Source organism: Diabrotica virgifera, chromosome 6 (assembly GCF_917563875.1).
Source record: "Diabrotica virgifera virgifera chromosome 6, PGI_DIABVI_V3a".
In the NCBI taxonomy this organism is placed as follows: domain Eukaryota; kingdom Metazoa; phylum Arthropoda; class Insecta; order Coleoptera; family Chrysomelidae; genus Diabrotica; species Diabrotica virgifera.
In genome coordinates, this window is record NC_065448.1 from 58,030,363 (window position 1) to 58,057,866 (window position 27,504).

The following is a 27,504-nucleotide window of genomic DNA, read 5'->3' on the forward strand; positions in this document are numbered from 1 at the left end:
GAATAACTACTAAACATCTTAAATATAGACAAGGTGAAAAAAATCTCATGAAGGTTAACGAATGAAGGAAATATCGTTAAGGTTTTGGGAAACTGAAGCCAATAACATGGCATTACTAACAGTACTAATTTTCATTCTTCCCCTTTATATTATTAAAGATCCAACAATACTTTTGGTTTTCATAAGGAGATTTTTATCTGCATCTGTATAGTGGAGAGACTGTCAAGTTCCACAGGACTTAGGCCACAATTGACCCATTGTGCATCCTCCCAGTGAGCTGATTTCCTTAGCTCATTATCCATCCTGCCATTTTCAGGAGAGTGGACAAGTTGACATCTACCTTATGTGGCAGGTATAGGCCAGGGCTACGATATCTGTGAACATTCACATAGGACACGCTCGATAGGTCTGTCTTCTCGTTTACATTTTCTGCATAGAGGTAGTGTGTAGAGGTGTTCGCTTAGTTGACAATAACCACTTAAAGAACCAACTCTCAATTGGTTTTCCTGGTCATTTCCAAGTACTTCTTTGATACTGACTTTTCAAGATTTCTTTGTATTACCATGGCAAGTCTACATCCTTGTCCTTCTTCAAATCTGTTTACGGTTTACGGGTGAAAATGACATTTAGCAATTTCTGCGATTATTATAGTTGACCAACTAAAAAGATCACCAGTTCCTTAGGGTCTTAGACCTGCCGCCTTCCTAGCTAGTTGGACAGCAACGCGGTTGACTTTACTCCTATTATATCATTTAACGGTGTGTAGACTACATATACCTCTCTCCACTTCATAGGAATATATCTCAGAGTCAAGGAGGATGATACGCAGTCCCCACCGTAGTAGGGCTGAATATAGGCTGGATATATTTCCTGGTGACAAAAAGGGTGAAGCTCGATATAGTCCATCTTATCATTTCTTCCCTGGCAAGGTTGCAATTATTCAATGAGGAGATGATGGTTTTTTCCATCCATTTCGGTGATGTTCAGGTACCAAAATCGGGGAAGTAAGTTTTCATCAGGATCTAAGCACTTTCGCAAAGGTTGGAAGTTTTGCTTCCATCTTCTTTCGTCAATATGCCTATGTAGGTTTTTTAGCCTATAGCCAATTTCCTCACAATAGGCCCTTCAGATAGCTCCTTGTTTTTTTCTTAAACTCTACGAGGTTTGATTTGATTGATACTAATCCTCTTTGAGTTTGTTCCTGTAAGTTGCATAAGTGTTCTTATTTAGTTCACCACCAAGAGTTCATACTGGGATATTTCTCTTTATTTTTTAATTCAATGTAATTCAATCTGACCAATGTTTGTATAATAATTTGCAATTTACGTGCAAAAAGGGGCAGAATTCAAGAAAAGAAAAAATTGTATTTTGCCATTAACTTAATTAAAATCATTGCTTCAGTTACTTTCATAGATTTATTTTATTAAGAAAACCTTTTAGTTTTCCCGTTGAGATGAACATTGTTTTGCTTTTCTCGGCTTAAATGCACATAATCTTATCTTACTTTATCTCGGTAGTTCTTAAGACAATTAGAATAACAACGCGTTTAACTAGAGTCTAGAATTCTGCTAGTCAACTAACTTAGCGATTCTCTTGTACTACTTCAATCATCGTTTTTTGTTAACACATGTAGATTTATGGAAATGTAACTAAAAGCACACAGAATACAGTGCAGTTAACATTTAACATATAAATCCCAAGAGAACTTAGCGTATATACAATCTTCTCGTTGGCTATTACATAAGCACAAGCGTATCTAACTGGGCTGTCAGTTTTAAAAAATATTCACATGAAGATTTTCCTCGAAGTTTGCTCCGCAGGGTAAACTGTTTTTACGTTGCAGAGATTTACGATTAAGAAGCAGGAAATGAAATGTTATTGTAGGCTGGAAGAATATTAAGATATGTTGATCTTATACTAAATATTTTTCATAATTTAAAAATAAAGACAGGTTATTTTTAAAATTTTCTTTGTTTAATAATACAGAGTGAGTTTTATGTCGGGGGCACCTCAATAGGGATGTTCACAAAAAATTAAAAAGTCATTTCAAACATGTAAAACGATTAAGAAACACCCTAGGAATAATTGTACAAAATTTCAACAAAATTGAAAAAGCCTTTCTATAAAAAATCTTTATTAGAAATCTAGCATTATTTTAAATTTCAAGAACGCTTCTCTATTGGCCTGACGTCACTAGTTGCATACCCCAAGCGCGTGCGATTCTCATAGTGTTACTGTTTACCTGTTTTACGTTTCAGGTCATTTTATTTTGTTATCTTCTTGTTTTATCAGGGTTAAAGTGGAGTTTTATAGTGAATTTGAATTTGTTTAGTTTAAAGTGGATAGACTGTTTGTCAGGACATATTTTGGGTTTTACAAAAATAAACAAATAAAATGGAAGAAGGTTTTCAGAAAGCCGATTCGTATAAACTACCGACTGTAGTGTAGATGTAACAATGGTGTATGATTTATTGGCATCTTGTAAAAAATAAATCTACCACAGCTTTACTGAGTGTATATTCCATATAATTTTCCATGTCTTCTTTAAGCTAAAAAAATAAATGCTTAATACTCCACAAAAAAAAATAGAGAAAGTTGTATGCATGCATTGTACGCATGCATATTGTATACATACATTGGCTGGTTATTACTTTACCTTGGTTAGGTGTATTAAAAATATTGTTATTCTTCTTCATGTGCCCTGTCCGTTGTGGACGTTGGCTATCATCATGGCAATTTTAATTTCATTTGAGGGGTTTCTGAATAACTCGATCGATTTTTGTCCAAATCATTGGCGTAAGTTTTTAAGTCATGAGTGTCTTTTCTACCGGGTCCGCGTTTGCTCTCTATTTTACCTTGCGTTATCAGTTGGAGTATACGATATTTATCATGCCTCATGATATGACCGAAATATTTAAGATTTCGTTTCTTAATTGTAAAAGAGATTTCTTTTTGTTTTTCCATTCGACGCAATACCTGTACGTTGGTGTGGGTCGCCCAGGATATTTTGAGGATACGTGGGTACACCCACATCTCGAATGCCTCTAGCTTTTTCATTAATGTTTCCATTATTGTCCAGGCCTCTGCGCCATATAGCAAGACAGGAAATAATAACATTTTAGCAGCCGCATTTTTAGTGGGAGAGATATTATGTCGCAATGGGTGAAAATATTTCTCATGCATGTTGTTAAATGTTGCTATGTCCTTTTCAACTCTAGATCTTATTTCGGTTGTTTCGTATTTCGAGTTGACAACTGTTCCAAGGTAAAAAATATTTTTGAACTTGGGTATTATACATTTTCATTTCAACCAATCTTTTCACTAAATTATTAATGATTTTAATATAATATAAAGTCATACCTACATCCACATGTAGTTATTTCAAGGTTTACTTTTACTGTATGTATTATTAGAATCCCGTTTTTAGGAATATTCCAGTTTAAGGAATACAAATTTGAGGTCCCGAAACTTTTTCATTTACTCTTTAAGGGGGTAGGTGCAAAATCTTGGTCCAATGCTATTTAAATTCATTCATTTTTTTCAAATCCTGAGAAAACTAATAAGTATTTTTGAAAAATGTAAATGCAGAAAGAACAATTACATTATTACCAAGGGCCGAAAGTCTCTGGAAAACTTCTATAATGTTTATTTTATTAAGTTAGTTATTTAAGTTAGTTATTTTAAGTTCTAGCTGCAACTAACCATTTCTTTTTCTGTTTTAAATTGGCTGGAACAATAATAAAAATCTTGTCTGAACTGTTTTTTGATGTATTTACACACCCAGGAACAAAAGACCACTTATTTGGCTTTATTTTTAATAATTCAATACGTAAAAAACTGCGCACATTCAAATACACTAAGTAAATAAGTATACAAAACTAGTCGTCGATCAAAGACGTTACGACTGCTGACGTCACAGACCGTAGCCTTGCTGCAGGGTACCGTTTTTTTAGCCTCCAAGGAAATCAACATTATGAACTCATTTATCTTCAAAAATATACATTTTTAAACAGTTTTATGATTGTTACGTTTTTATATACCTTGTAATCTATTGAATTTAACTATATTTAAAAATTAGTGAACATCCCTATTATCTCGGCTTGTGACAGCAACCTTGTTTTATACCTACTTCTATTTCTATTTTATCTGTCATTTGGCCTTCATGTAATACTTGACAGGTTGTTTGATGGCTGATGACATAATTTTGATTATTTTGACGAAAGTAGGTGGTATTCTATTTTAGGTCTGGATCCAGCGTATGAAAAAAAAGTTGATTAATAGCAAGCTGAAAATTTGTTAATAGCTTAAAGGTGTCTAGTGGACCAGGTAACAGTCGGATAAACTTTGATATATGGGAACACTGGAACAGGGGCAGTTTTAATTGGGAAACAGGTTAAAAATTTGGAATGGTCAGACCACGAAAACGGCACAGTTATTTTGTCCGACAGAACAGACTTAAACTACAGACTTAAACTCTCCAAACAGAGGTTAAACTCTCATGCAAAAATCAGAGTGCTATTTATCACCTATCATAATTCCTGTCATTTGACATATTCTACACGTTCCACTTGGTGATAAATAGCAGTCTGATTTTTGCATGAGAGCTTAATCTCTGTTCGGAGAGTTTAAGTCTGTTCTGTCGGACAAAATATGTACGTGTGCTGTTTTCGTGGTCTGATCGTTCCAAATTTTTAACTTGTATCACAATTAAAACTTTCCCTGTTCCAGTGTTCCCATATATCAAAGTTTGTCCGACTAGACACCCTTAAGCTATTAAGAAATTTTCAGCTTGCTATTAATCAACTTTTTTTTCATACGCGGGATTCAGACCTATTTGTAATTAAGATTTTCCAAAGTACATATGTTTTACTGTCAAAGGACATAGAAAAGTCTATGAAAGTTATTATCAAAGCTGCGTTCTTCTCTTTAGTTTCCTCTATGATCATCATCATCATCAGGGCTTTTCATTCCGGGTGGAACGTTTGCCGCTCTTACTCAGAGCTCTCTGATTCGCTTATTGCGGTGAATCACTCCGCATTCCACTTGTATGTTGTCAAAGTTTGTTGTATGACTTGGCTTTCGTTACAATTTTCTTCCACTCATTTCGATATGTGCATAGTTCCCTCCAGTTTCTTACTTCCAGAATTTTGATATCTCTCATGACCTGGTCCTCCCATCTCTCTCTAGGTCTTCTCCTTGGTCTTTAAGTTTCTGGTTTCCATCTGGTGATCTTTTTAATCAGTAGGCCGTTTTTCCTTCTCTCTATGTGTCCCAGCCATCTCAGTCTATGTGCTTCAATAAATCTAACTATATCTTCTTCCTTCATTATGGCTCTTAGTTCATGGTTCATTCTTCTTCTCATTTCTTTGTTGTCCATTCTTATCGGGTCCATAATCCGTCTGAGGATTTTCCTTTCGAATATTCCCAATTTTTCTTCATCATGTTCCGTGAGGCACATTGTCTCAGCTGCGTAAGTAACTACTGGTATGATTGCAACTCTGTATATTTTCAGTTTTGTATTTCTGGATAAGTCTTGAAAAGATATATATGATACATCACTTTTTGGGGAGATAGATTATAATCCCGTCATTCCATTCCTGGGTAGGTGTTTTAAAATACCTGCCACTAGTAGTGCTATTAGTTCCAAGGTTCCCTCAATGTCCGCTTTTCACAATTCTGTTGGGATATCGTCAATTCTCGCTGCCTTGTTGTTCCTCAGGTGTCGAATATCTTCAGTTATTTCTTCTTTGCAGATGTCTCCTCAAATATCATTAGGTAGTTTTCATTCGGCTTTATGTCATTATCCGGTTGCAAACACGGCTTATTTTATTCTGTCATAAGATCTCTGTAATACTCTTTCCATCTTCGTGTTTGCTCTTCCGTTGTTGAAAGCAGCTGTCCTTATTTGTCTTTTAGTGATTTGTCACTGTTTGTGAGCACTCCGTAGGGTAAATTGTTTTTATGTTGCAGAAATTTACGATTAAGGAGCAGGAAACGAAATGTTATTGTAGGCTGGAAGAATATTAAGATATGTTGATCTTACACTGAATATTTTTCATAATTTAAAAATGAAGACAGGTGATTTTTAAAATTTTCTTTGTTTAATATACAGAGTGAGTTTTATGTAGGGAGCGCCGCAATTATCTCGGAAATTGCTGGTGACAGTATGCCACCTTGTTTTAAACCTAGTTCTATTTCTATTTGATCTGTTATGTGGCCTTCATGTAATACTTGACAGGCTATTTGATGGATAATGACATAATGTTAATTATTTTGACGAACTTTTGCGGTATTCTATTTTAGATTTAAGATTCTCCGAAGGACTGTGTGTTTTGTGACTGTCAAAAGATTTGGGAAATTCTATAAGTTTTTATCAAGGCTGCGGTCTTCTCTTTAGTTTTGGTATAATGAAACTCCTTATTTTACGGGGTAGTTACCCTGAGGAGAGAGTAGATTTGTTAAAACACTATTTGTTCATACTATGTTTATTGATCACTACTAGATATGTCAGTAACTAGTTGGTGTGCTCGAGGTCTAAATATCTAATAAGGTATCTGAATCACGAATGATAATTGATAAAAGAATGATCCGCGATGCTTTTTTGTATCTATAAATAAACTAGAAAAGTGTTGATGTTTTTAGTGCTGACACGGCCTGGCCGTGAATTATGAATAATATTGAATAGCTGACAAAGCGTTATTGAAAACTAGTGCACTTGTGTTGAGTTATCGGTGTCACCTAACTATTTAACAACAAACGTGATGTTTGTTTTGTAAGACATTTAAAAATTAAATGAATATGTTTTGCTCTTATTTTGGATGCTGATAATCCTGTACATTGGGGCTATATAGCAAGTGCAAAGAGTTCACTGAAGATGGACTGATAAGTCCGAAAACTTCCTGAACGACTAATATAATCCCGTTTATTTCATGTTAAAAGTTAAAAAATAATTTGTTTCATTTGTAACTGTTATTTTTATGAATCTAAATATAAACGGTTATTTTAAAATAATATAATTATAATATGTCGCAGTTTGTTTACCTATGTTATTAGTTTAGACAATTTTAGAACAAATTCGTTATTTCAGTGTTCATTTATTATAATTGTAGAATTTACCGCTTAAGTTGAGTCTATTATATCCCATGCATGATCTGTTTCGCGCCTGAACTCAATCGACATTCATTCATGTCAGTAATTATGTGTCAGCATTAAGTAGTCTGCCACACATCTCTAATATATTAGGACGCACCTGGCCGCAACAGAAACCACCTAATAGGTAATTGTTGTGACTCTTCCGCAGTGATTAACCCCAAATTGGATTAACTTTTGGCATTACATTGAAGTTACGACGCCAGCTAAGACATTAAATTTACTGTTATTGTTATTATTTAAGTTTGCTTTTAGGAAATATAGCAAGGGGAGCAAACGGATCATAAGCGTGGCAGAAAATATTATTAGGGATATATCGTAAAATGTACTAAATACATATTATTGTGTATCATTTTGCCAATCAAAGATAGAATAAAATTTTTATTTTTTTTAATATAACGCGGGCACATAAATTTGATACACCCTGTATATTGATTTGTAACTATGTATTAGAAGTTAGCTTTTACGCAGTGGGTTTATCCTTAATGAGTTTTTCCCTGAAGAATTAAAGACATTTGTGAATAAGGTGAAGTGAAAGACAATTTATTTCGGATTATAATTTTAAAAAGATTGTTTTGTGACGGGAAAGGCAAAATCCACAGGTAATCGTAATTATTGGTTTTTAGAAAAATAAGGCAGAGAAATTTGAAATTTTAAGTCCTTTTGTTCAAGAATATTTGTAGAATTCCCGAAAAGTAATTATAATGAGTAAAAGTATTTGTTGAAAGAATGCATGGGTTTTTTTCGAATGAAAAAAGAGGAATGTGGAGAGAGAAATGTTTCTGATTGGCTTGGCAATTTGGAATGGGTAGAGAGAAGTTTGAATGTTCAGACAGTTTAGAAAAGGAGATTATTATGTGACCGGCATCCGAAAAGAGCAGTCAAAAGTTTTCGTGAGTAGTTCAGAAGCAAGTACTAGTGGTTGTTTGATAGTGAAGGGTAGCTGAAAAGTGGAACGAGAGACAAATCAAATTGAGAAGAAATACCTCTTTGATTCTGTAAAGTCCAAGAGAGTAAGTTACAAGAACTATAGTTATTAAAATTATTTGTGACACCAAGTAAAAAAGATACTTGGGTCTCAGGAGATTATAATTGTGAGAAAGAGAGAGAGAGAGAGTTTTGGAGCTTATTGAACGAGTACTGGTCAAAAGAGGCCTGGCTCGTGTTTTGGAGAAATAGTTGCTGGTATGCTGCTGGATTGATGCTGAGAACGGAGAGGGCTTTGATTGGTAGCCAAACATAATCAACAAGGAGGAGCTGTTTGGGTCAAGAGGAGACATCATTGTGTGTAAATCAAAAGGTCAGTCAATAACTTATGTGATAGATTTTCTTTATAATCAGAAGTTAATTTCTTTTTGCGTAAAAGCATATGAATTAAGATTCCAACATTTAAAAAATTTAATAGGAAGTATAAGTAGTTTTGCGAAAACCTAAATTTGTTTGTTTAACTTGTTTTATTAATGGTATCAAGAACAAAGCGATAAATATGTGTTTGAATTAGATTAATTTATATGGTAAAAGTTTCATTTGGACAGTTATGCCCACAGGATTTAATTGATAAATTTTCAGAGCATTGCTTTTGACAATAAAGGTATACAATGTGCTTATTTATGGTATTTCTATTTATTTCCTTTTCCTATTTTATCCCGATAAGGATCAATTAAGAGATACTGAAGCCACGAGAAAGGATAAGTATATATATATATATATATATATATATATATATATATATATATATATATATATATATATATTTACTCCCAGCGTATGAAGTGAGCCACATATCAAAAGAAACTGCGGTTGAAGTGAGGTCCTGTACAAAGTGAGGTCCAGTATACGGACCTCACTTAGTCAATCAATGTAAGACTTTTTCGTAGACATGTACTGATAGCAAACACTGTTTTTTTACAAAAAAAAGTGGGACCTCACTTTGTATGGTCCACATCAATTTTTAGTTCAGAGATTTTCCGCATAGAGGCGCTGACTTTGGCGTATATTTTCTAACCATGTATATTCTATGCCCTGTTGAATAACTTACGATACACATAGTGAGGACCATACAACTGGCAACATCTGTTCAACCAATCTTTAAAACAGTGGATCGTCAATCGTTGCATAAATTCAAACAGTACAAAAATGTTTAATACTTTAATCCTTTTTGAGAGCGTAGGCGCAAAATTTCGGTCGAGTTCTTTTTAAACGCATTTATTTTTTTTCGAATCCTGAGATAACTAATAGGTATTTTTAAAAAATTTAAACGCAAAATAGAAGACTACATTATTCCCGAGGGCAGAAAGTCCCTTATAATGAACAAAAAGTTTCTTTTGTAATATATATTTAAAATTAAAAATCATACTATTTTTTTCACCCCTGTTACTTATTAAAATAAATATTATAGAAGTTCTCAAGGACTTTCGACCATGGATAATACAGTAATATTTCTTTCTGCGTTTAAATTTTTTAAAAATACTTAAGGTTTTCTCAGTATTCGAAAAAAATGAACGCATTTAAAAATAATTCGAGCGAAATTTTTGCGCATATGCTCTCGCTCTCAGAAAGGCTTAAAATACTATAAATTTTTGTAATCAGTATTTCAATAGTTATTTATGATATAAGTGTTAAAAGTACACGTTTAAGGCACGCATGTGAAAGTTTGCAGAATGAGCGACAGCGAGTTCTGCAATTCACATGAGTGCCTTAAAAATGCACTTTTTAACACGCATATCATGCAATATTTTTTCTACAAACGTAATTACAGGACAATATCTACAAAAACTTTTACTTGAACTTGACTGACATTCCATTTTTATATTTTTTTGACATTACATCAAAATTGCCTATACGATCAATACGAATTGCAGTGCCATAAAATTTTTAAAGCACTAGTGCCTTAAAGCAGAGCCGGATAAAGGGGCGGGCGAGCCGGGCGACCGCCCGGGGCGCCAGAATTTGGGGGAGCCAAATTTTGAGAGACGCTGATATATAAATATAATATTTACCCCCCTCCGTGGCTCAGTGGTAAGAGCGCGTGCCTTTGGATCGAAAAAATCCGAAAGGTTGTGGGTTCGAATCTCACCAGGGTCGGAAATTTTTCATTTATTATAAATTAATAAATGAATATAGTTTCTGTCCTCGTGGAATCGGTTCTCACCGGAGGGACCGCAGACGTTCGGATACAATTAGCGTCTCTTTGCAAAGACAAAGACGTCGACATTGCAAAGTAACAAGCCACTTACTCAACACACACACACTACTTACACATGACACTAGGTACCTAACTGTTCAAAATTACCGTACCTACCATGCCAATGGCCATTAGTTGTCGAGGCATTAGCTAAACAAAAAAAAAAATATAATATTTTTTACATTCACTATTTTTTTGGACTTTATAGATTATCTTTGGGCTAAGATTACTCCTAAGACAATTAATATTAAATAATTGTGACAATAAGAAAACTATTTCTAGCTCACAAAAATTCTCTAATAAAAATAATGCAACCTAAAAATTGTTATGGCTTTTAAAGGTCATTTGTCAGGTAATACCTATCACTTTTATGGTATTACAATGTTATACATACATACTTAAAATACACGAAGATCAGATTTACGAAGTATCAACAAATTTATGAATAGTCAGTGATATTATTATACTGCTGCTTGTCATTATAGCCTCAATGGTTAAATAGTTTTGTCTTCCTGGTGCGGGAGCACGCCAAATAGAATTCTATTTTAGTGACGTCACGTTGCCTAGCAACCGTCGATTCTCCCATTATGAAATTCTACTTTGTGACGTCAGCAAAATAGAATTCTATTTGGCGTGCTCTGGGCCCTGTTCTGTAAACTTTGCTTTATCAACATTGTCGTGTGTCCGTGGGTGTGTAATTTGAAATAAAAAAAAACAAACCAGGTATATCTATATGAATTAGAATTGACAAGTTCTTTTTCATAATATGAATATATAGAAATTTATTTCGAATACTTAAGATGTTTCACTTTTTGCATAAAAACGGCACGAACGACGTATGAAAAAAAGGAATAATAGATTTTTGTATATATCATAAATTGAACGAGTAATTCCAAAATGATTTGTTATTTGAAATATCTCAGTGGCGTACTATGTTTTTCTTTAAAAAAAATTAACATCATTTCAACAGTAGATATAAAATTATTAATTTTATGTCAAAAAATGCGCAATAATTACCTCTTAAAACACATCAAATTTCATTTGCATATCTGAACCGGTTTTAGAACAATAAAGAAATCGTCAGTTTGTAAGAAAAATGTCAACACCCCATATCTCGGAAACGAAGTATTTGCTGACATACGCTTATAGAGCAAACTGTCATTATTTTTTCATATAGAATTGCCCTTTAAAGTTTGTCGCATTTATTTAGAATCATCCTGTTTCTTCTTGACCACCCTGGATTTCCATAGTTTTTCCTGTATTATTTCACTTGACCGTTATTTTCAGTTCTTTCTGTTTTTCCAGTCCTGCAGGTTTCTTTTCTAATATTGCTTCGTCCATTTTATCTCTAAAAGATTTTCGGGGTCTGTCTCTCTTCCTTCTTCCTATCGGGCTCCAATCTGTTATTCTGTTTATCAACGATTTTGGTCTGCTCTTCTGCCATGTCCATACCAGGTTAATCTCTTTTGTTCTATGTTGTCTATTATCCCTTGAATTCATTACCATTATTTTCTTAATCTCTATGTTATTTATTCTATCCCTTCTACAGCTTCTACTTAGGTATTCGATCTCTGTTGCTCTTATTTTGCATTTGGTTTTCGTACTTTTTATTCAATTTTCACACCCATTATTCAGAATACTTTTTGTCATGGTGTTATATTATATTCTTCTTTTTGTTTTTATACTGATGTTCTTATCCCACAGTACCGGGTTTAATTTTAGTATGCAGCATATTGTTTGTCCTAGTAACTCGATACCTAAAACCATAGCTTGGTTTTATAGGTATCGAGTCATAGAGATAATAAAAAGCTCATGAGATAATAAAAAAAATAATGAATGATTTTATTTGAATTTGCATAGATGATTGTAAGGCCAAGGATATCACAACGGCTCTAAAAGGAAGAGAAAAAATAAAGATGTACAAGCTCGCGTTTGCAAAGAATATCCGCATGCTATTTTATGCTAAGTGGATGCCACTCCCTCAATTTAGTTATTGGGGATGCAGCTATATCTTGCGCACAATCAACATGTTTTTTGGTCTTGTAGAAGATTTATACACATTAAATGTTATAAATGAGTCAGATTAAATAAATTATTAGACGAATTTTTTACTAAGCAACAACATTTTTGTTTAATTTAGTAGTATTTTGTATTTTGACAACGACACCCGATTAGGGCGTCGAAACGATAATAAAATTATTTTTTTCAATTTAATTGTGGCTTATTTTCCATCTAAATAGTTATTTATACACATTTTTTACTGGTTGTTGATAATGTGCATTTATCTTTTACCTCGCTTCTTCGTCGCTTGAACTTAAAATGTGCTCGCTATGCTATGCCCTATGTTGGATAAGTTATAAGTAATAACTATCCTACTATTTTTTAAATAAATATATTTTTACATAGTTCTTTTTGGTAAAATTTTGATTTTTTCCTATTTTTCTATATTTGCAGTAAATTTGTATATTCTTATATGAAGGGGCGCCAAATTTTATTTTGCCAGGGGCGCTCAGAACCCTAAAACCGGCCCTGCCTTAAAGTAGCATTTTTAACGCACGTATGGAGTTCTAAAAATTGCATTTTTAACACGGTTGTAGAAAAAAGCCTTTAAATGAGGTGTCACATGATGTACTTACTTTCCTATTTAAAAAAATCAAAGTTGTGCCTGTCACCTGAAGAAGAGGGATCGCGTAAAGTTCGAAACATTGACGCTATAATATACTATGATTATTTTAAAAATCGACCTATCCGAGCGTTTTTCTTATGTGCTAAAAATAAATAAGTTAATAAGGGGGGTAAAACTTATTCCAGCGAACTGTATTTGTAACAACCAAGGTAGGGATGGCGGTTGTTGAACAAAAAACCGGTTTTCGGTTATACCGGTTTTTTACTTACGGTTTAACCGGGCGGTTATAACTGGTCAAAAAAAGCGGTTGTTCCAAAAACCATTTTTCGGTTTTTTTAATCAGAAGCAAATACTCGATAGGTTATAATGTTAATATAATGTTATATGTTACATACATTTATATTGCAATTCAGTTTGCTCAATATTCCTCCCGAAAAATTCCCCAACCAATTCAACCTATAAAAATTTTCCCATGTGCTTTCAAATTACCCTAAAAATGGGCGAAAGTACCCCAATCTGGCATCTCTGATTCGTCGCTCGTTGTAGACGGCGTCGGTGTATATTGCGTTGTCAATTGGGATATTCCCAAAACTCCCAAAAGTGATGATCCTACCGACATGTCCCTAGGATCTATCGAGTTTAAAAAAATATCCAAATGACATATTTTACTTAAGAGGAAACAGTAGCGATCAACAGGTAGCGAAAACGCATTCCAAGATTGCGGCTGTAATTTTGAATATTTTTTCGAGATATGTGGCACACGTATTCGTAATATAATAAAGAATGGCGGTACAGAGCCCAATTTAAAAAATATATTAATATGTGGAAATTACTCTGTAATTAAATACAATATTAAAAAACGAGCCTGTACCGCCATTAAGAAGAACAAAAAAATACACTTTCTTCAAATAAACTTTTTTATCCGATGCCTAGATTTTGTGTCATTTTGGAACTACTAAAATTTTTTATTTCATTAGTAGTTCCAAAATGACACAAAATCTAGGCATCTGATAAAAAAGTTTATTTGAAGAAAGTGTATTTTTTTGTTCTTCTTAATGGCGGTACAGACTCGTTTTTTTAATATTGTATTTATTTACAGAGTAATTTCCACATATTAATATATTTTTCAAATTGGGCTCTGTACCGCCATTCTTTATTATATTACAAATACGTGTGCCAAATATCTCGAAAAAATATTCAAAAATACAGCCTCAATCTTAGAACGCGTTTTGGCTACCTGTTGATCGCTACTGTATCACCTTAAAAATAAATTCGATAAACCAATTCATCATTTATTGCCATCAAAAAATTTCAGTAGGTAGTATTTTTTAACACGTTTGTATAATACCTTTCATTTCCTAAGAATTATGTATTATTTAAAAATTACATAATGGAGATTCCTAATCGTATTTCGGTATTCACATTTCATACAAGAGTCTCAAAGTACTCAAGTATAAACAATTTTTAGATGATTTTGGGAATATCAATTTCAAGCAGATCACTTACCTTTTTATGTCAATATTCATGTGTTTCATAAAAGCTGATGTGACACTTTCGTCCAGTTCTTTATTAGTAAATAAAAGTTGAATTATGGTTGTTTGGGTTAATAATTACTTCGCATATTATTTATAATACATATAGTAGGGGAGCAAAGTATGCTAAATGTGCAGTCACTCGAGCGCTTTGGGGACCTATTGGGTTGTGATTATTAGGTTCTAAAACCAAAAAAGTTGAGTAAAATTTTCCATTTTAGTGGGGACTTTCCATATTTTAATTTAATTTTCCATTTCCAACACCCGTTTTCTCCGATTATAGCGCCACCTATCCGTAATTAGAAAAAACGTTTCGAATAAAAGTTGCTTATTTTTACGCAAAGAATCCAAATCTGAAATAAAAAAAAAGGAGTTCTTATTTAAGATTTTAAAGTAACCTCCCCCTCCCCCCCGCCTCCGTGGGGGTCGTGTTTGGTACCATTCGATAGATTTCAGAAAAAACCGTTAAGAAGTTACCGTTAAGCCGGGTCCACACTATGTAACAAAACATGTTAAATAACAAAGTTTTGTAACTTGTTACAAAATTTTAAATAAACAAGTTTTAAAACACAGTGTTGTATAACATTTTTCTGGTTATATAGCATGTTTTATGTTATCCAACAGATGTCGGTAAACATCAAAGAAAGTTATAAGACCGCACCGCGACTGATCTACACCTAAAAACATGTTATTGAAACATTTCTCTGGCATAGTACCTACGCGAGCAGCAACCGTTGGAGTCATATCGCCTTGTTCATTCTGGAGTGATTGTGCTAGATTTTTCTTTGCTCTGTTCACGTAGGGTTATTTACGCGATGAAATTTTTGAAAGAACTGACTACTCATTTAATTGAGCTATTTCGTAAGTAACGAGTATTATGGGATTGCTATGGGATGAGCTACATTTAATGATTTAAAAAACAAATAAAAAACACGATGAATAGACTGAAATAGAAGTGAAAATAGATACAGAAACTATAGTTAAAACTAATGCAAGTACGCCTATAACTCAAGCCAACAAAAGAAAAGCAGTACGCGGAACCTTAACAGCAAATCGGTGCAAATCAACTCTAAATTTGACATAAATACTATTCTCTACAGAGCAGAGTGTTCAGACATAAAACCTGTAACATTCACTTCATTCGCTACACAGATGCAGACTGCTTCATCAGCTACTCAAACAGGCACTCAATCATACAATATATCTGAGCCTTTCTATTCCGTCCACTACACCTACATCCGCTACTTCTCCAGCTACACCAATTCAAACAGACAGTGACACTCAATCATGAACAGGTGAAGACGATAATACTGAGGAATTAAATTTTACAGAAATGTTATACTTCCTCTCTGAAACAATGAGTAAAAAGTTTAAAAAATATACTTTGCTAATAATATAACTGTTAATCTTTCTCTTACTGGAATTGCATCTCGAAATGTCTTTCCTGCCTATTTTATGGCCGATTTCATTTATAAGAAATTCAAAATCAGAACTTTCTATTCCTAAGAAGTTTTTAAAACTGCCATCACATTTAATGTCTCCTGTCGATGGGTCTATGTTATCTCTTTCCAGATCAGCTAAAAGAGCTGTACCACTACCTATATTTTGCTCGAGCTGCTAATGAAGGACACATCTAAAATATTAATTTAACACGCCGGTGTCGCCTCCACAATATTACACAAGCTGCTGTTGCTATGAAGAGATCCTCCATACTTATATGACGCAATTTTATATACTACCTAACCTACCAGCTATCCATCTAAAATGCTGCAAAATTTATGCGCATGTTGTTGTTTTGTTTTTTGTTATGTAGTCTGGATACTCATGCTATATTATAACAAGTTACATAACAAAGTTGTACAACAAATTTGTTGTACAACTTTGTTATTAGCATGTTTTGTTACATAGTCTAGACCCGGCTTTAAAAGTTCCCCGTTTCAGGAAAAAATATTGTCTAAGAGCGATAGCCTAGTGACCTAGTGGGTAGACCTCGGATCTCGGATTCGTAAAGCAGAGGTTTCGATTTCAAATCCGGGGTGTGGATCTCCGATTTTTTTATTTATTGTTACTGCATTCATGTCTGTAGACAATGTTGCAATCTATTATGAGCACAATAAAAAAATATAGTAATAAAATAATAAATAAATATTTCAAAAAAAAAACAAGAAAAAAAAATACAATCACTGGAAGCGAAACTAAACAATACGGAAGAAATATAACCACTGGATTCGGAACTGGATATGGAACTGGATAATATTAGAAAACTGATATTATAATATGTAAGCACTACGAGCCTAGTAGGCCCATGGCTTGATGTACTATTCTTTTCCACTCCCTTTTGTCAGTCGCTTTTGTTTCCCAGTTCCTTAAGTTAATTCTTCTCATATCTTCTCTAACTCCATTACTCCATCGTGACCTCGGTCTTCCTCTTCGTCTTTTCCCTGCCAATGCACTAGATAGTACCAATTCTGCGAATTCTAAATGGAATCATCCTCTGCACATGGCCCAACCATCTAAGTCTTTGCGCCTTAATTACTGCTAGTATGTTAGGATCTTGATAGAGCTCAGTTAGTTCCTTATTTGTTCTTCTTACCCATTGTCCATTTAAGTTTTTCCCACCGAAGATTTTGCGCAGTATTTTCCTCTCCCAAACTAATAACAACTCTTGATGTTTTTTTGTTGTGACCCATGTTTCAGAAGCATACGTTACTATCGGCCTTATTACGGTCTTGTAAGTTCTTAGTTTTGCCCTTAGTGATATATGTTTACTTCTTAACAACCCATTAAAAGCAAATATAGCGCGGTTGCCCGACATAATTCTCTTTTGTATTTTTTCTTCACAGTTAGGATCTCTTGTGAAGACAGTTCCTAAGTACTCAAATCTCTCAACTTCTTCGAATTTATACTGTGTTCCCTTCGCTGTTGTCATTGTTATGTATTGCCCCCGAACGAATTGCTTATTTGTCCATTCCATATACTTTGTTTTTACTTCATTTATATACAATCCTTTGGTTGCTGCCCTCTCCTCGAGTTTCATGAGTGTTTCTATAAGTTATATTTTGCTCCTAGCCAAGATTACCAAATCGTCTGCGAATGCCAAGCACTGATGTTTTTTGTGGTAGATCAGACCTGTTCTATTAATGTTTGCTTCCTGTATAACCTTTTCTAGTAATATGCTAAACATTATAGACGATAATGGATCACCCTGTCGCAGTCCTTGTTTGACCTCAAAGCTTTCTGTTATAGTATTGTTTATCTTGACTTTATCATACTGATATATCATACTGATATTGTTTAAAAACACTTATAATATTGATATAAAATGTTAATCATTTTATTTATTGTTATAAGAATCAAAGGTAAATATGATTAGGCGAATGAAGCCTTAGGTTTCGCAGTCAATATCCCAACCACACACACATGTTGCAATCTATTTCAATACGGTTTATAGTACAAACTATACATTTAATATCAAAATAGTGGGATATATTTTTTTAGTTGAGGACACTTGGTCACATTGCATTGTTTCAGGATAAGGTGAAATATCTTCAATAAATGGAAAAAAGCATGTAGTATGTCATATATTATAATACTTTCTATACTCTTAATATGTAGTCTCGTATAAATTTGTAGTGACATGATTTTAAGTATAAGAACAAGAAGCTTGCAACAATTTTCAGAGAAAATAGAAAACTAAAACTATTTTAAAATGATTATTCGAAATAAAACATATGCACATATTCACTGTATTTGCCATCTAGTGGAATAACTGTAAAATTAAGTCAGTAAAAACGGTACATTAAGTTTAATTAAATTAAGTAAATCATCTTGTATACTAAAATTAAGGTTGGAAAATTGTCGTTTCAAAATGAAAATCGACAGGGGCAACAGTACCTATACTAAAATACACTCTGTATAGATAATTATGTCAATGTTAATAATACTGGATAGAGAATTGAATATCTTTTCAAATGAGCTAGCACACGCCCCTCTTCCCTATTTAAAAATAAGGGGTGGGGGAAATGGAAGGGAGGGGGTTGACAAATGACAGATATGTATGTACCGTAAAAACTGTGTTCCCCTTAGATCAAAAGTCGGGCTTTTATATTTATATGTTAAGTTGAATATAAATTTCACATAACTGAACTATCACTGTATCCTCCATTTTGATTATTATTGTTCTCAACTAACGCTATTTTCAAAATTCTTGCTTTCCTATCCATCTTTAACGTAAATTATTAAAAAATATAAAACTATTTCTTTATTAACGCTAGTCTCCGATAAGGCTACCGTGATTTAATGCTGAGGTACTAAAATGTTATAAAATTAACAAACAGTACGAGCAAGAACAAAGAGTCCACATCCTTCTTATAACTACAAGTGACTGAAACATCGAAACAATAATAATTCTTACTGTGTTATACAGAAAAAGGCAGTAGAAACGATTAATCTCATATTTATCGACAACACTGTATGGTCCTCACTTGATGAGCTGTAAGGAAATATACACGTAAAGTTGTCCTCACTTTGTGCGCATAACGAAAAAGTATATACAGTCTCACTTTAATAGCTGCGTATAATGGCCTCACTTGGGTGGCAATATACTTGAACAATACGGGGCACATATACGTAATTTTTTTTGTGTATACTCGTCATTTTTTAATTGCTATTTACTTGTCAAGGTCACTATGAAGAGTTGAAACGGTTATGTCTACGTTTTCTACCGGTCCTCACTAAGTGCGCGTAATGTCAGGACCTCACTTTGATATCTGTGCATAATATATATATATATATATATATATATATATATATATATATATATATATATATATATATATATATATATCGGTTTTAAAACGTTCTCCTACGTCTTCCGATGCCTAGTCGCCATTCACTTCGGTCCATCCAAAGGTCTTCATCCAATTCTCTTTCTCTCATTTCTCGATTTATGCCTTCTCTCCAACTCAGGCGGGGTCTTCCTCTTTTTCGTCTACCATGAGGGGTCCACGTTAGGATTTGTTTCGGGAGTCGTTCTTCGGACATTCTTTGTACGTGTCCATACCATCTAAGCTGTTTGGTACTAATGTCATCTACTATTGTGTGTTTCACATTCATTATTTCCCTAATTCTGTTGTTGGTTACCCTTTCTAATCTTGATTTTCCTGCTGAGCGCCTCCAGAAATCCATTTCTGTTGCTTCAAGTTTTCTCTTGTATCTTTCTTTTATTTGCCATACTTCACTGCTGTAAGTGATTATACTCTTAACAATTGTATTGTATATTCTATGTTTGTTGTTGTTTGATATTGACTGGTCCCAGAGGATGCTATTGAGAAGGGTAATTGCTTTTCTTCCCTGGTTGTTTCTTTCTTCTATCGTCCGGTCTACGCTTCCTTCTTGTGTGATGGTCATACCAAGGTATTTATATGCGTCGCAATGTTTAATAATTTCGCCATTCCCCAGTGTAAGGTCCTGCTGTGTCCCACCGATACACATATATTCGGTCTTCTTTATGTTTATTTCCAAACCACCTTTTTTGTACTCCTCTATTAATTTCCTTGTCATATATTCTATATCATCGTAGTCTTGCGCTAGTACAAGTTGGTCGTCTGCAAATGACAAAGTGTATATTGTATTGTTGCTGATCGGTAATCCCATGTTTTTGCATTTGCGTTTCCAAAGTTTTAGAGTTTGTTCGAGGTAGATCTTAAATAATGTCGGTGAAATGCAGCACCCTTGTTTTAGGCCTTTGCTAATTTGGAATCCTCTCGATAGCCTGCTTCCAACTTTCACCCTTGATGCAGTTTTGGTATACAATTGTTTCGTCGCTGTTATTAAATTTGCGCTTATATTAGTTTTCTCTAATGCTTCCCATAGTTTGTTTTGTGGGATGCTATCATACGCTTTTCTTAAGTCCACATATAACAGATGCACCTCCTGGTTGACGGCCAGTTTCTTCTCAATAATCTGTGTAATACAAAACAGATGGTCAACCGTTGATCTCCCTGCCCTGAATAAGGATAAGTATAACCTAAGATAATTTAGTTATTTTCTTTTATGACAAAGAGGCACCCTGAGATTTTTCTTAATTTTTTTATGTATGATTTGCGACAATTGAATAATTAATTAAATAAATACTAATTAATATAAAAGTAAGAGAAAGCAGATCATAACAATATATAAACTTTTTATAGTACGTGAGCCGAAGCGGGGATTTTTGCAGTTACTCGAGCGCGTCAGATTATCACATGGGGAGAAACCTTGTACCCTGTAAATGTACCTCTACCATATATTGGCTCTTGGCACAGGAAGTTCTATCCTTAGAAAAAGCTATCCTTAGAAAAACTCGAAATCGTCATATTAAGATAAGGTAAGTTAAGTACATGTAAAAGAGTGTAAATTTCAAAAATCCGACGATTTGAGCCGGGCGCAAGGAAATGGGCGAGTCACAAAATTTCACAAAAAAGCGAATATTTCGCGAAATAAACATCAGATCGATAAACTAAAAAATATGTGTTCAATATTTTTTTAAAATCTATCGAATGATACCAAACACGAACACCCACGGAGAGGGGTGAGGGTAAATTTAAAATTTTAATTACGAACCCCGCGATATGTCGCGAATGAACATCAGATTGAAAAACTGCACAATACACCTATTCAATATTTTTGAAAAATCTATCGAATGGCACAAAACACGACGCCCCGGTGGAGTGGGGGGTTAATTTAAAATCTTAAATAGGAGCCCCCAATTTTTATTGCAGATTTGGATTCTGTACGTTAAAATAAGCATATTTTATTCGAGACCTTGTTTTCAAATTGTTAATAGATTGCGCTCTAATCGGAAAAAAACGATTGTTGAAAATGGAAAACTAAATTAAAAAATGGAAAGTACCCCAGTTTACGAAAAAAAAAATTCTTAACATTTTTCGTTTTAAAACCTACTCTTTACAACCTACTAAGTCACGATAGCGCTCGAGTAACTGCAAATTTAGCGTACTCTTCTCCCCTACTATTATAATAGAATATCATTGTACACTTCAAAATCTTACATTATTTTGGTTCTGAACCTAAAAAGGATAACAAAAGTGTACTTAACCCTTAACCCCGTCGGTACGGTGATGCACCCGTGTGCATCATGCTTGACTGTCTGCTCAGTACGGTGATGCACATGGGTGCATCATGAGTTTACGTTTGCCATAAGGCGGTGCCACCATCTTCATCATATTTCAGGTATTTTTGTTTCGTCCGAATTATCTTATTCAAATCTAAAAGTGGGAAAACCACGCCCAAAAGTGGGTGATGTCCAGAAGGAGATTAGATTTAGTTAATTTGATTGTTAATAAGGTTGTTTGGATGTTTGACTGATGGGATTGTGTGGGAGGTGAAGTTGCTGTGCTGCTGTTTACAACTTACCTTACTATCCCTTGCAAGTTAATTCGGATAGAATTTCCCAGACTAGGAGACTGGAGAATTCCATCCGAATTATCTTGTTTATCTTTTTTAATATTTTTTGTTTAAATTGGTATTTTATGGATAAAATTGAATTTAACTCACATACTATGTAGAATAATAAATTTAATAAAAATAGTTTTATTTCTAAAATAAGTGTTATTATTACATTAACTTTAATTAGTTGTAGTGTGATACTGTATTTACGCTCAAATCCGTATATAGGAGCCGACTTGCCGAATGACTGTCCGGCACGAAGGGGATAAGATCCTGAATTAATGTATTTAGAATTTTTTTTATTTTGATGTATTCAGGAGAAGGTTTTAAAACAAAATACATATTTTTTTTTGTTAATTATTTTTGATTTTTAAGAAAATTGCCGTTACATATATGTAACGCTAGGAAGATATAGGAGCAAATATATTAAAAATATTTCCGATTATAAATTTAAAAATAACAAACAAATACACAACTAGATAAATGAAAAATCATAACCAAGTTATTGTAGAGGAAAATCTATGTTGCACTTGATGCACATTCCCACATTGCACTTGCAACCCGTGGTACTAATATATGAACTACAGCATTCATCTGCAAATCGCCTCTTTTTCTTATCAGGAATATAGGTCAGGAGATGATCAATCTTATCATATCTTATATCTACGACTACTTTGGACGAAGATGGCCTACCTGGCCCTACCTGCATCTTTTTGTTTGGTACCATATTTCGTAAGATACGATGTTACTAGATATATTCGAAATTCTAGTTGTAGCATAGGATCATAGGATCTATTATGTCCAGTTAGGTCCAGCATCAATGTAAATAGACCACTAGGTCCATAGTTATGTCCAGCATCAATGTAAATATACACCACCATCATTCTTTAGAGCAAATTCCTACTTGGTATCTAGCTATATTCTGGTCCATAAGAACAACTTCAACTTTAATTTCACTAGTTTTTTAGCTTTTTCTGATGATCTGGAAGACTGAGACTCGTCAATATCATCATATATTTCGAAATATCTTTCACTATTTTGTAAAATAAGTTCAAAAGGTGCTCTTAGAATTCTCTCGGACAGCCTGTTAAAATAATTATTTTCCTCATCACCAAACTCCTCGTCTGTAAGCACATTCAATTCTGGGGTTTCAGTACCTTTATATAGCATCAACGTCTAAATTTTCAACGGCATCAATTATCTCCAGCGCTTCTTGAAGAGAAAACCGTTTTCTGGAACAAACAATAAGTTACAATTCGAAAAGTTCCGATTTTTGCTCCCATATGTTTCTAGCATTACATATATGTAACACCAAAAATTAAAGGCATTTTTTACAAAACAGGGATATTATTTTTTTAAAATTTATATTATCACTAAGAAAAAACATTAATTTATTCTCAATTGAAAACACTTTAAACAAAATATAATAACAAAAGAATAGTAAAAATATACTTACATAAACTTGGGATCAATTTTTACCATAAATAATAAACACCGTCACATAAAACACTCAACTAAATAAACAGGTTAGATCAAATCCTCGAACCAACTGCTGACAACTAATAAACAAGTGTCCATTGAAAGTCTTACATCATCATCTAGTTAAAATTAGAATCACTTCCCGAATTTAAGGCTTAGGATTTTAGCGGTTTCTGCGTTACATATATGTAACGCTAGGAGCTTAAGGGTTTTAAGTATATTACGTTGTTATGTTACGTTTCCTAAAAACCTTATAAAGTGGTCACAGTAAAGAAAGCTTTTAAAACTCAAAGTAACCATGATATTTTTCTTCTCAGAGTTCCTATCCGTTCTTTTAATATTGAAGATACGGCCTCGTATAAACCATCCTGCAAAGATAAATATTTGAAAAGCGTAGTCCAAGAAGACGAAGAACATCCTGTTTAAATAACCTCAGAACCTGGTTCAACACAACATAATGTGGTGCAGCTTTTCCGCTCTGCTACAGATAAGATAAACATCACCATGATGATAGCCAAGCTTTGTAATGATAAGCACATCAAGAAAAAATTGTACAATTAGTTGATTATCATTCATATTAAAGCAACTTTTTGGATTTTCAGACAGTAAATTTGTTTTCTTCCTGATACTGGTTTGACGTTAACTCTTTCTTGTAGAACTAACTAAAGCAGTCAGGGTGTACTTGAATTCAAAATGTCGTCTTCTTGGGAGGGAGATTTGACAAGAATAAATTTCAAAACTATCAGTCTCACATCCCACTGTAGAATTACTACGTTCATTGACAACAGATTGACAGTCAAAAAGTGGCAGTTCACAGACAAATAGCTTTAGTTCAACTCCAAACATACTTCCTACGTTCCTACTGTCTTATTTTTCTTGATACCGTTCATTAAATTGCTGAGTTGTCATATTGACACATTTATTGTTCATAAAATACAACGAAACGGTTTCCGTTTACGAAATGAAACATACATTGGCAATAAATTTTCAAAGACTACAAATTAATGTTTACCACTGATATTCACTGATTCAGTTTCATGTTCTTTATGTCATATTATATCATTTGCTTAATGTGACAAATATGGCAAAGAATCTAAGCGAAGAAACAAATTAAAATCTAAAATATTGGTGTAATAAATCAACTAATTAAGCAGCTAAATACAATTTACATAGACCAGGGCGCATCTGTCAAAATATTAGTACATTTGGACGTTGAGAGGTGACTCAAATTTTTTTGCAGAAATTACTTGAAAATAACTCAAATAATAATATTTGAGTTATCCTCCCTCTAAAAAAGGTCCGGAACATTGTTTAAATAATTAAAATGTCAAAAAATGAAGGAAAAATTCGATTTTTTTCTTGGTTTTTTGATTATAACTTTAAAAGTATTCATTTTCGAGAAAAGTTTTACTAACATAAAAGTTGCATAATTAAATTTCCTACAACACAAAATTGGTTAAAAATTTAAAAAATAGTCGCCCTTGTTGCAAAATAGCAATAATTGCGAAAATAACCATACAAAAACAAGTATTCGAACTTTACGTTCTTCAACGATTTATATTACACTTAGGACGTTCATATTTCACCCAGAAAAACTTTATGATACAGTAAAACAATACTGTAAATTTCATTAAGATCGGTTTAATAGATTTTGCAAAATAAATTTTGCAATCCAGCTTTCGCAAAAAAAATTCATTTTTTCAAAATGTCACAGGAATGAAAATAAGACAGATACCAGGTTGAAATTTTTTTGCGTATAGAAGTGTACTGTAACTTTCATTTGCAATTTGCAAAATTAAAATCGATTAACCACCACGGCGTCAGGAATTTTTTTAAATAAACATTAATTATTGGTGCTACGCGCAGGACAACTGATAGTTTGCTCTGATTGGGCATTCTAATGACCTTTGATAAATATTGATACAGTTTAATTTTTATTACATTTCGACATAAATAAATAAATTTGTTTATTACAAAATAAAAACACATTCTCTATCTTTTGAAATAACACTTTTTGTAGCAAAAACTTTCTTTGTTCATATATTCTAACTTAGAGAATAAAAGTTTATTATTTTTAGACATACGCAATTGTTTAAACAATATTTCACAAACAATAATAAAATTAGTTTGATTTTTGTGGAATTGCAATATTAAAATACAACAAAATATAGAGTAAGAAAATAATATATTAGATAAAGTTTGGAAGAAACTTTGGTGGAAATCAACTTGTGTGAATCGAACACCGCTGTCCTGCGCGTAGCACTAAAAATTAATGTTTATTTAAAAAAATTTCTGACGCCGTGGTAATTCATCGATTTTAATTTTGCAAATTGCAAATGAAAGTTACAGTACACCTCTATAAGCAAAAAGAGAATGAACTTGCTCTCTGCTTTATTTTCAGTCCTGTGACATTTTAAAAAAATGAATTTTTTTTGCGAAAGCTGGATTGCAAAATTTATTTTGCAAAATCTATTGAACCGATCTTAATGAAATTTACAGTATTGTTTTAGTGTATCATAAAGCTTTTCTGGGTAAAATATGAAGGTCCTAAGTGTAGCGTAAATGGTTGAAAAACGTAAAATGCGAATACTTGTTTTTATATGTTTTTTTCGCAATTATGGCTATTTTGCAACAAGTGTGACTATTTTTTAAATTTTTACCCAATTCTATATTGTAGGAAATTTAATTACGCAACTTTTATGTTGGTACAACTTTTCTCAGAAATGAAAAGTTTTAAAGTTATAATCAAAAAACCAATAAAAAATCGAATTTTTCCTTCATATTTTGACATTTTGATTATTTAAACAATGTTCCGGACCATTTTGAGCGGGAGGATAACTCAAATAATATTATTTGAGTTATTTTCAAGCAATTTCTGCAAAAAAATTTAAGTCACCTCTCAACGTCCATCTCAAAACAGATGCGCCCTGGACTAACAGTAATTTTAGCACATTAAACGCCATATTAGTTGTATTTAACTCACACTCTGTTTGGCTCAGGCGTTATGTTAGTTAAATATAATTTTACAAAACCATTGAGATTCTAGATATGGAGCCTGAAGACCAAAAAAAAAAAATTGTCAATTGAGCGGATAATGTGTAATAAATAAAATAATAGAATATTGCAGTGAATTACAATATTTAAAAACTAATGTTCCTACACAGATTTTTAAGAGCTTTAAAATGATATCTCGTTTGACCCCCCTCGCCATTAAAAAATGTTGGGGATGTTCTTATCCTGGCTTAGGGGTGAAAGTGAAATAATCGAAAATAGCGGGAAAATGTGTCACCTTTTAATCAAAAAGGACATCGTACACATCTTATGGAAAATATAATGTCACTCAAATTCAATAAAATTTATACGAATAGATTCGTTTTAAATTAACGGTAAAATCTTATCATTGCGCCAACTCTTAATTATGATTAATTACGGCGCAAATTGCAATTAAAGTTTATCGAAATCAAATTTTTTTACTCAGTAAAAGTGTCAGTTACAATTACTATTGCTCTGGGTGCTATTCAAAAGAGCTTAAATCCCGCTGGGCCCCCGCTGGGCCTAAGCGGATTAGTAAAACTAATCCGCTGATTTATGGAGTACCGAAAATTTGGGTATTATAAAATATTTGTTCTCTCTCTAACTTATGTACATATCCATTTGATTTCAGATTTATTTATATCAATTTCTGCTCTTATTATTGAAAATATGGTGTTGGCGCAATGATCAGATTTGACCGTTAATTTAAAACGAATCTATTCGTATAAATTTTATTGAATTTGAGTGACATTATATTTTCCATAAGATGTGTGCGATGTCCTTTACCTGTCACTGGACATTTCAAAAATGTCGTCGTTCCTGATTATGCATTTGTTTCGTTTTCATCTGGCCACCCTGTATGATTATTCATTACTTGTTCTTCAACATTCACTAAATTGTTCAGGCACAATAAAAGAAAAACTGATTACCCTTATCCGGGCAAGGTGGATCCAACGGGCCCGAGGCGCCAATTCTTTTATCATAAACTGATAAAAAAAATTTTATTGAATTTTATGCATTACTGAATTTGTTTAGAAGTATGTGTCCGTCAGCAT